Source organism: Canis aureus, chromosome 6 (assembly GCF_053574225.1).
Source record: "Canis aureus isolate CA01 chromosome 6, VMU_Caureus_v.1.0, whole genome shotgun sequence".
NCBI lineage: Eukaryota > Metazoa > Chordata > Mammalia > Carnivora > Canidae > Canis > Canis aureus.
In genome coordinates, this window is record NC_135616.1 from 59,873,073 (window position 1) to 59,881,976 (window position 8,904).

At 49.4% G+C, this 8,904-nt stretch overlaps 1 long non-coding RNA gene across 4 annotated transcripts; it reads left to right on the plus strand.

The window, feature by feature from the left end:
• The first annotated feature begins 405 nt into the window (after positions 1 to 405).
• Positions 406 to 3,142, plus strand: LOC144316201 (uncharacterized). Of its 4 annotated transcripts, none has more exons than XR_013382056.1 (4): positions 406 to 429; positions 1,413 to 1,704; positions 2,190 to 2,300; positions 2,710 to 3,142. It is a non-coding gene; the product is annotated as an uncharacterized LOC144316201 (long non-coding RNA). The 4 variants fall into 4 exon arrangements; XR_013382055.1 differs by lacking the exon at positions 406 to 429 and adding an exon at positions 881 to 903; XR_013382054.1 differs by lacking the exon at positions 406 to 429 and adding an exon at positions 1,086 to 1,129.
• The last annotated feature ends 5,762 nt before the right edge of the window (positions 3,143 to 8,904 follow it).

The following is an 8,904-nucleotide window of genomic DNA, read 5'->3' on the forward strand; positions in this document are numbered from 1 at the left end:
TAGAAAAATATATATATTGGTCTCTGCTGTCTCTTGGCACCCAGCTTGTAGAAGCCTTGTAATTTCCTGGGTGATAAGAGTGACTTTTATTCTGATGAGGTGGCTCTAGGTGGGCTCCTGGGTGGAATGGGGAGTTGGTCACCAGGAAGTGCAAGCCACGATGAGAAGCTTGGAACTGTCAGCTCCATGCCCTCTCCAGAGTCCATGATTGGTCATGCCTACATAATGAAAGCTCCATAAAAATCCCAAAAGTATAGGGTTCAGAGAGCTTCTGGGTTGGTGAACCCATGGAGATTGGGTAGAGTGGCGGGCTTGGAGGGGGCACAGAAGCTCTGCCCTTTCCCCCAGCCCTTGCCCTGTGCATCTCTTCCATCTGGCTGTTCCTGAGTTACTCCTTTTGTAATAAGCCAGTGATCTACCAAGTAAAAGGTTTCTCTTTCTCTGAGCCACTCTAGCAAATTAACTGAACCTGAGGAGGGGTCGTGGGAACCTCCAATCTATAGCCAGTTGGTCAGAAGTACAGACCACAACCTGGACTTGCGGCTGGCATCTGAAGCAGGGGCTGGGGGGTGGAAGTCTTCCAGGACTGAGCCCTTTACCTGTGGGATGGGATGCTATTTCCAGGTGTACAGTGTCCGAGCTGAGATAAATTGTAGGACCCCAGCTGGTGTCACATGATTGCTTGCTGGAGGAACTCCTCCCCCTCCCCCAACATATATCTGGTATCAGAAGTGTTGTGACTGCGGTGGTGGCATCAGAGTGAAGGAGACACACAGGAGGACTGGGGTGGTTTTCCGCAACAATTCCTGACCAGGATCGTTAATTCCTTGACAAGGAGGGTAATGATGGCTCTCTTAACAATGGTACTGTGAGGACTGAACGGAATGATCTTTGCAGATTCTGGTGTGTGATCAAATTGTACTTCTTGATTGTCTCTAAGTCACCCTAAGTGTTTTAAGGTATACGCACAATAAAAAGCATCTAAGCATTTAAGCATACCGTTTGATCGATTTTGGAGCATGTATACACCAGTAGAACCCCTGCCACAGTTGGGTTCTAGAACATTACCAACACCCCAGAACGTTCCCTCCTGTCCTTGGCTGCAACCCCTGCCCCACTCCAGCTCCAGGCAACCACCCACCTGCTTTCTGTCCTATAGATTTGTTTCTAGAATTTCGTTTGAATGGAAATGCCCTCAGTACAGTGCCTGTTAGGTTCACCCATTCTTTATGGCTGAGTGCTGCTCCGTTGTAGGAACACAGAGGCTGTGTATTCGCTCTCCCGCTGGCAGTGTGGTGTCCAATTTGGGGTCATTATGCACAAAGCTTCTGTGAACATTCATAAACAAGTCTTGTGTGGATATATGTTCTCTCTCTCACTTTTTCTTTTTCTTTTTCTTTTTTTTTTGATAGATCCTGCCGCAGGTTTCTTTGTACAAATAGCACAGGAGGACACCAGCCCCACGCAGACAGAAGTCCAGGGTCCTGCCCGTCCTCCTGTCCTCATGCTGGCAGATAGGAGCCTCTACACTGGAGCCTTTGCGGGGGCCTGGGAACCTTTGGGAGCCTGAGCCACAGCAGGGGCTGGAGCTGGAGTCACAGCTGCAGTCTGGCCCTTGGGCTGAGTCTTGGCCTTGGCCTTTGGCCGGCAGAGCCTGAGACCCTTGGCAACGAACGCTGTGAGAGCATGTTTCCCAAGCTTGGGGTGAGCAATGTAGGCAAGTTGATTGAGCTTGTGGCTCCTGCTCTTTGGGATCTTGGGCTTAACTTCCTTTAGCTTGATGAGGCCCTTGGTAGGCCTCGGCACCTACACTCATGGCCTTGCCATTGTTAGCCTACACCTTCTTCAGGCACTTCTTATTGTACTTCTTGGCAACGCGCATGTGCCTCGGGAACCTGGATTTGGCTCTTAAAGAGAATCATATCTTTGTGCCTGGGGTTTCTTGATGCCATTTCTGGGCCATTTTCATGACTGGTTGTGTGTGGTGTGATTCTTGGACTTGGACTTGGACTTAGCCATGCCCGCTCCAAAGCCCACAGCTCCCAAAGCTCCTCGGGCTGGAAGAGAAAGAGAAAGACTGGGTATTATGTTCTTATTTCTTCGGGACAGGTGCCTAGGGGTGAGACTGCTGAGCAGCTTGGTAAGATCCATAAGTGGGTGCTATTAAGAAACGACTAACTCTCTTCCAGAGTGGCTGTGTCATTCCCACTCCTGCCACAACACAAGAGAGTTCCAGTTACTTTGCTACCACGGCCACATTAAATCAACTTAATTTGGATTCTCAGCTCTCACCCTGCTTGGTAAGGAAGAAATTTAGCCTTGTCTATTTTCGGGGCTGTTCCCACAACACATCACACACACACACACACACATACACACACACGTGGGCACACACATGCACACACACAGTGGGAAAAGAGTGAGCCTGGGCCTTATGCTGTCTACACTGCTTACCACTGAGATCCCCCATTTTCTTGGATTATTTGATGTCAGCCCACCCCACCAAGGCTGAGCCACCCCAGCAACTGAGCGTGTTCCCAGAGTCTGAGCCCCACACGGCTGTTCCTCTCCGAGGTCCTTCTGGCTGGGGCACTAGAAGAAAAGCACAGACTAAGAGCTAAAAATATTAGTCTGCCATATATATAAAGCACTCTGCACCACCCCAGACCCATAGACGATGCTCAGTTAATGTTGTTTCCTTTCCCTTAGGAGAGAGGAAGGTTGTCCTCTCCCCTGTGGAGGTGCATCTGGAGCCGAAGGCGCGGACAGACTCAGCACAGAGACAGCACATCTGGCCGGGTTGAGAACCATCTGCAGTGGCCACTTGACTCCAAGCCCCTGCTGACCATCCTGCAGAGCCATGAGCAGTAGCCCACTTGAGAAAGGGACATCTCTTAAGTGCACTTGCTTGCCACTGGCCACATTCCCCACGCTGAAAGTGGGGCTCTGGGGCGAGAGGTTCTTGACCTTGATTCCTGCTCACCGTTATGAACCATGTATTCAGGTTGCAACCCAGATCTGCTCTGACCATCTGCTGCTGCAAACAGAAGTCTCAGTGCCTGGCAAACAGGCAGCTGGTACACATATTTATTGAGTAAAGGAATGAATGAAAAATAAAATAAAATTGCTGTTGGTGATTTTATGGGTGTGGACATGACTAGAGAAGTGTACTTTGTGGGGCCATTTCTGCTTGGGGGAAACATTCTGCTACAGCTAGCCTGTCTGATGCCTGCACACCTGGGAAAAGCAGTGGTTCACCTCGAGGAGGTCACTGGAGCCTTCTTCAGATGCCTGGATCCTTTGGAGAGAACCACCCCAGTCTTTTGCTCTCAAGCACCCCTATGGACTGGCCCCCAGGTAACGGACATCCAGTCCTGCTTCCTTTATCCTGAAGAAACATTTTTCCTGATGCCTAAGAGGAAGATGAACCCTTGGACTCTAAACTACCACTGAATGTATTTTCATTTATTTTCCCCTGGCTAAATGCTGTTTTAATAACTAATCTTTTTTAAAAAAACAATATTCTACTTTATTCCTTTAAAAGTAAATATTACAGCCAATAAACACATGAAAAAACCTGTTCAACATCACTAATAATTAGGGAAATGTAAATAAAAACTGTAGTGAATACCAATATACATTCATGAGGCTACTATAAAAAAAAAAAAGCAACAAATGTTGGCAAGGATATGGAGAAAAGGGAACACTTGTGCTCTGTTGAGGCTCCTCAAAAAATTAAAAACAAAAGCACCGTATGATCCAGCAATCCCACTTTTGGGTATACACACAAAAGAATTTGACTATTTTTCTTTTCTTTAACCTGTTATGTGTATTATCTCCAATTTTGCTCATATTATCTCTTGGGTTACTGAATTCTTGTTTCATGTCACTGTGTGTGTATGCATGAAGGCTTTTTGGTTTGTTCTGTTTTGTATCCTTTTTTTCAACAATTATTTCACCCTTTTTTAGTAGGTGCCATGACTTCAAAGATTCATTATTGATTTCCTTTTTTTGTTAAGATTTTATTTATTTATTTATTTATTCATGAGAGACACAGAGAGAGAAAGAGGCAGAGACATAGGCAGAGGGAGAAGCAGGCTCCACGCAGGGAGCCCGACATGGGACTCGATCCCAGGACCATGAGATCATGCCCTGAGCCGAAGGCAGATGCTCAACTGCTGAGCCACCCAGGCATCCCTATTGATTTCCTTTCAATCTTTTATTTACTTCATTTTAACAATGCGGTGAAGGGTTCCAGCAGTAGCGAGTTATTGGAGTACACGTACATGCATCTGGGCAGATCTATGTCTGCTAAATCTCCCCCACCCTCACCCCGATACACTCCTGGGTTTGGTCCAGAGTCTCCCGAGGGGTGGCAGTGGGACTTGAAATAAAAAACAGGAATCACTAATATCTCTGCTAAGTGCTGCTTCCTGCCCAGAGAGATTCTGGCCATGGTATAAGGAGTGGAGGGCTTTGTCCTCATGAATGAGGGGACATTGGAGCAGCTACAGTGTGCAAGCAGCATGTGCCACATCCTTTACATACTTTGTCTTATTTAATTCTAAGAGATAAAATTAAAGACTCCCTGAGGTAGGTACTTTAGTACCCCATTTTCCGGAGAGGAAACGAGTTCAGGGTGCATAAGAAACTCATATAACTAGTATGGAGAGGACATGGGGTTGAAGCCAGGTCTGCATAGTCCTACAGGCTTGTATTTCCCGAGGTTGCCATTTGAGGCCTCACCTCAGGGCAACTGAATCTGACGGAGGCAGAGATGGAGTCACCACATCCGTGTTGTGCATGATACTCTCCTATATGCAGGCAGGCCTCACATCTACTCCTTTCTCTCTTTAACCCCAGTTTTACAAATGTCAAGTGGGAAATGCTGACATGGGCTGCAATGGTTGGGAGACAAGACACATCTCCAGTCCCAAGGCAGAGGCGGTAGCGGGTCCTCGCCCATCGGCCGAGGTGGTCTGGGGAGGAGGTTAGCCACCCTGGCTGTGTAGCCAGGCTGCCTGGGGTCATGACTCCCCCACCAGCTGTGTGACGTCAGAAAAATGATTTAATGTTGGAGTTAAACAGCTTCCTCGACTGTAAAATGGAAACAACAGTAATGCCTGCTGAGGATCGTTATGTGGATGAAATAAAATCAACACACTCCAAGTGCTTGGTTAAGACACTAGTTATCATTCTATAGTGATTCCCCATCTCTGCAGGTGAACCCTCAGCTCTAGCTCAACCCACAAGGGAAAACAGTGGCAGGGGGGCCAGGAAATCACTGAACCAGAGAGTCCAGGTCCATGAGCCCAAAGCTCATCTTCAGGGTAACCCTAAGTCCCTCCTTCCCAGTGGGACAGCCCAGTGTTTATGCCTGTGCACCCCATTCTTCCGCAAGGAGGCAAGGCCTTGAGCCTGTGGCCAATCTGCACAGCTGTTGACCATTGACCAAGCTGTTTGACAGGCCTAGGAGACGCAGGGGACCACAGGGGCTGGGCAGGGGCTGGGCAGGGGCTCGTAGCTGGGTTCGCATACTTGAGGGCAGGTCTGAGAAGGAGCTCAGAAGGCGGTCAAGACAGAGTGTTGCCATGTAGCCATGGCTGAGAGCTGCTGGGGGAATCTGAAAACAAAACAAAACAAAACAAAACACGAAATTCCCCCCTGAAAGAATGCAGGATGAAAGGTAAGGAGCTAATAATAGGAGGGTAAGCTAATACCCTCCTATTTGATGATTTCCAGGGGCCAAAGCAATTATGGGTGAGCAGAGGAGGTATGGCTTCGTTGGATGGGTCAATCCACAAAGCTGAGCAGAAAGAGAGAGACCTGAGCCTTTCTGGAAGACTTTGCCTTGATATCACCAGGCATGGTGGTGGCATGAGAGAAAGCTCTCCAAAGAGAAAGGGAGGAAGGCAGGCTCCACTATTAGAACAGCCAGAGGCTAGGGTCTGGGTGGGAGGCGCCTGAGAACCCAGGACCTCCTGCTAGACCGGTCCTGGAAGGAAGTTCAGGAGGGAAGGGCCAAAGGCGAGCCAGAGGTCAGTAAAGGCAGACAATGAACTGTGCTCCAGGTGAAGTGACTCGTCAGGAAGGCAGGAGAGACAGGTCATGTGATGCTTAACTTTATGTGTCAGCTTGACTGGGCCAGGGGTGCCCGGATATTTGGCTGAACATTATTCTGGGGGTAGAGGGAATGTGGGGATGTTTTCAGAAGAGATTAGTATTTGAATTGGTAGACTGAATAAAACTGATCGTCCTCCCTCACGTGGGTGGGCCCCAGCCCACCTGTCGAAGGCCTAGGTCTAGTCACATAGACGATGCAGGTGTTTTCAACATCACTTCATTATCTCAAGGCTCTATCCTTGGAGCAGCCTCTGGGAGCAGGAAAGGCAACTGGAAAGAAATCTTCCCTCTCTGCCTGTCTTCGAGCTAGGACATCACTCTTCTGTACTTGGGATGGAACTTACACCATTGGCCTGGATGGAGACAGCAGACCGTGTGACTTCTCTGCCTTGTGATCCCGTGAACCAATTCCTTAAAATGACTCTTGGTAGATGGATAGATTGGCAGATTTCCTACCAATTTGGTTTCTCTGGAGAACTCTAATATAGGTAACCAAGTGGAAGACAAAATAGAAGGTCCAAAGAATGCCCCGGTGAGGGGTAGGATTCCGGCAGGGTGCAGCAGGAAGGAGGGCAGGGCAGGGCAGCCTGCCAAGTGGAATCAGTAAGAAGAATCTCATTGATACCAGAGCGGCACAGCAAAGCCTCCTTCATGTGGCTTTCGGGGTCTCCAGTTTCTAATTCTCTGTGTCCTGAGAGCTGAGGGAGATCCAGGACAAAGCCTCAGAGCTGTTAGGTTTATGAATACCCATTCCTTCCTGAAGCAGGAACCCACAGGGCCTCTGAGAATGCATTACCTGCACACAGTCTGACATGGTGAAATATGAGCTTGACCCACACAGCTCCGAGGACACCTTGTTCTACACTATTGGGGAGCGTACAGATTTTAGTCCTGTCCAAAGTGCTATATATAGTGCCAAGGCCACAGAGAGGTGACCTGGGGCCAGATGGAGCAGAGAAAGCTGATTTGGTATGCGGTGCCCCTGCTAGGGCAGGCTGGGCACTCTGTCTCCTGGAAGGAGGACCCACTGATGCGTGGAGACTGGAGAACACCGTCTAGGGCCCAGCATGGAGGGGGGTGGGTTTCTAACCCTCCTGGGAGCTTCCCTGGTGTAATCTGAAACCAGCCCCTGTGCTCAGAGCTGAGAGAGATGAAGGAGGAGGCAGCCATGCAGGGTGGCAGGTGCCAGATTTAATAAGCAAAAGGGACATACCAGGCTTGTCTTGGGAGCAGCATCAAGATGAATGGGTCCCTGCCCCTGAGCCAAACCTGAAAAGCTTATAAAGAGGGCTTCACAGGGTCTAATCACTTACGCCATGCAGGGGTTTTCAACACCATATCACCATCTCAAAGCTCTACCCTTGGGGCGGCCTCTGGGAGCAGGAAAGGTAAGCAGAACCCACATTCCAAGGACAGGGGAAGGGGAGAGGAGCGGCCAAGTGCTGGGGCCCAGCTGGCAGGTCAATCGGTGGTCACGACTTTTGGATGAGCTTCCCCAACAGGGTGGCCCCACTGATAAGTAGAGGGAGCGTGTCATCTTCAGAGGTGCAGACAGGTGTTGGTGTTGGGAAAGTCAGGCATGTGGGTAACGTGGCCCTGCCTGGGTCCTTCACTCAGTTTTTGGAAAAGAATCTGACTTTAGAAGAACCAGGGTACTGGGCAGTTCACGAGGCCAGGAATGGGGTCCAGAGGAGCATGGCAGGGAACCAGCTCCGAGAACTGAGTTGTGCCTCTCCTCTGGGCTCCCTCAGCTCCTGGGCCTACTGACCATGTTGTAAGTGAATTCCTGTGATGCTCTGCTAGCGCCGTCACTGAGGGGCTCCCAGGGGCCAGCGCCCTGTCTTAGTTATCTCTGTGCCCCTGACCCAGAGTGCTTGGCACGTAGTGAGTGCTCAGTGAGTGCATGCTGAAGGGGGGCGGCTCAGGGTGGAGCCCCCTTGCAGAGTGAACCAGATGCTCAGAACCCGCCTGGCCCAGCGCCTGGATGAGCAGAGTCTGTGAGGGAGGTGTGGGGCTTCCACAGTCCCCCGGATGGGTTGTGGTGGGTGTTGCTTTTAGAGATGTGAGAGGGAAAGGAATCACTTTGTTTCCATTGATAATTAGATAAGAATAAATGAACGCTTGTGTTTTAGGGGGCTCAGGAAATAAGTGTGGCTTGCTTTAGGGCTTGATGCCCTGCAAGTTGTCTTCCCTTGTGCCATGATTTTCATGCGAGTTTTGCCACCCAGAAGAGTGATGTCACTTCACACCTCCCTCCCTCAGCTTCAAGTGGGTGTTCAGGGCCCCAGAATATTCGTCTGTCACTTGGCCCAGGAGCACCCCAGATCCCCATGGTGAGAGGAGCTGGAGCTACAGACAGCCTGCAGGAAGATGATGGGCGGGCTTGCAGATTTTTCTTGGGCAGCTGAATAAGGTTTCTGGAGAAAGCACTCCCTGCAGAACCAACATACAGTGTGACAAACTGTCAGCCCCTTGAGAGGAAAAGGCTGGCCTCCCTCTGTGTCTGGATGCTATAAAAAGTATCTGTCTGTTGTTTAGCTACAAAAAAAAAAAAGAAAGAAAGAAAGAAAGATCGATCAGGTAAAAGTCCTCATTGTAGAAAATCATGTAGGACTTGCTTTCACACCTCTTTTCTCATGGCCACTAAGTAAAATTACCAACCTTGAGAATCTATGGGATGTCACCAGATAAAAGTACTAAACATTTCCATAGGCAGTGTCCCTGGAGTCACCAGCCAGGAGTTACTACCCATGTGAGTGAGTTCCCAAAGATCTGCAGTTA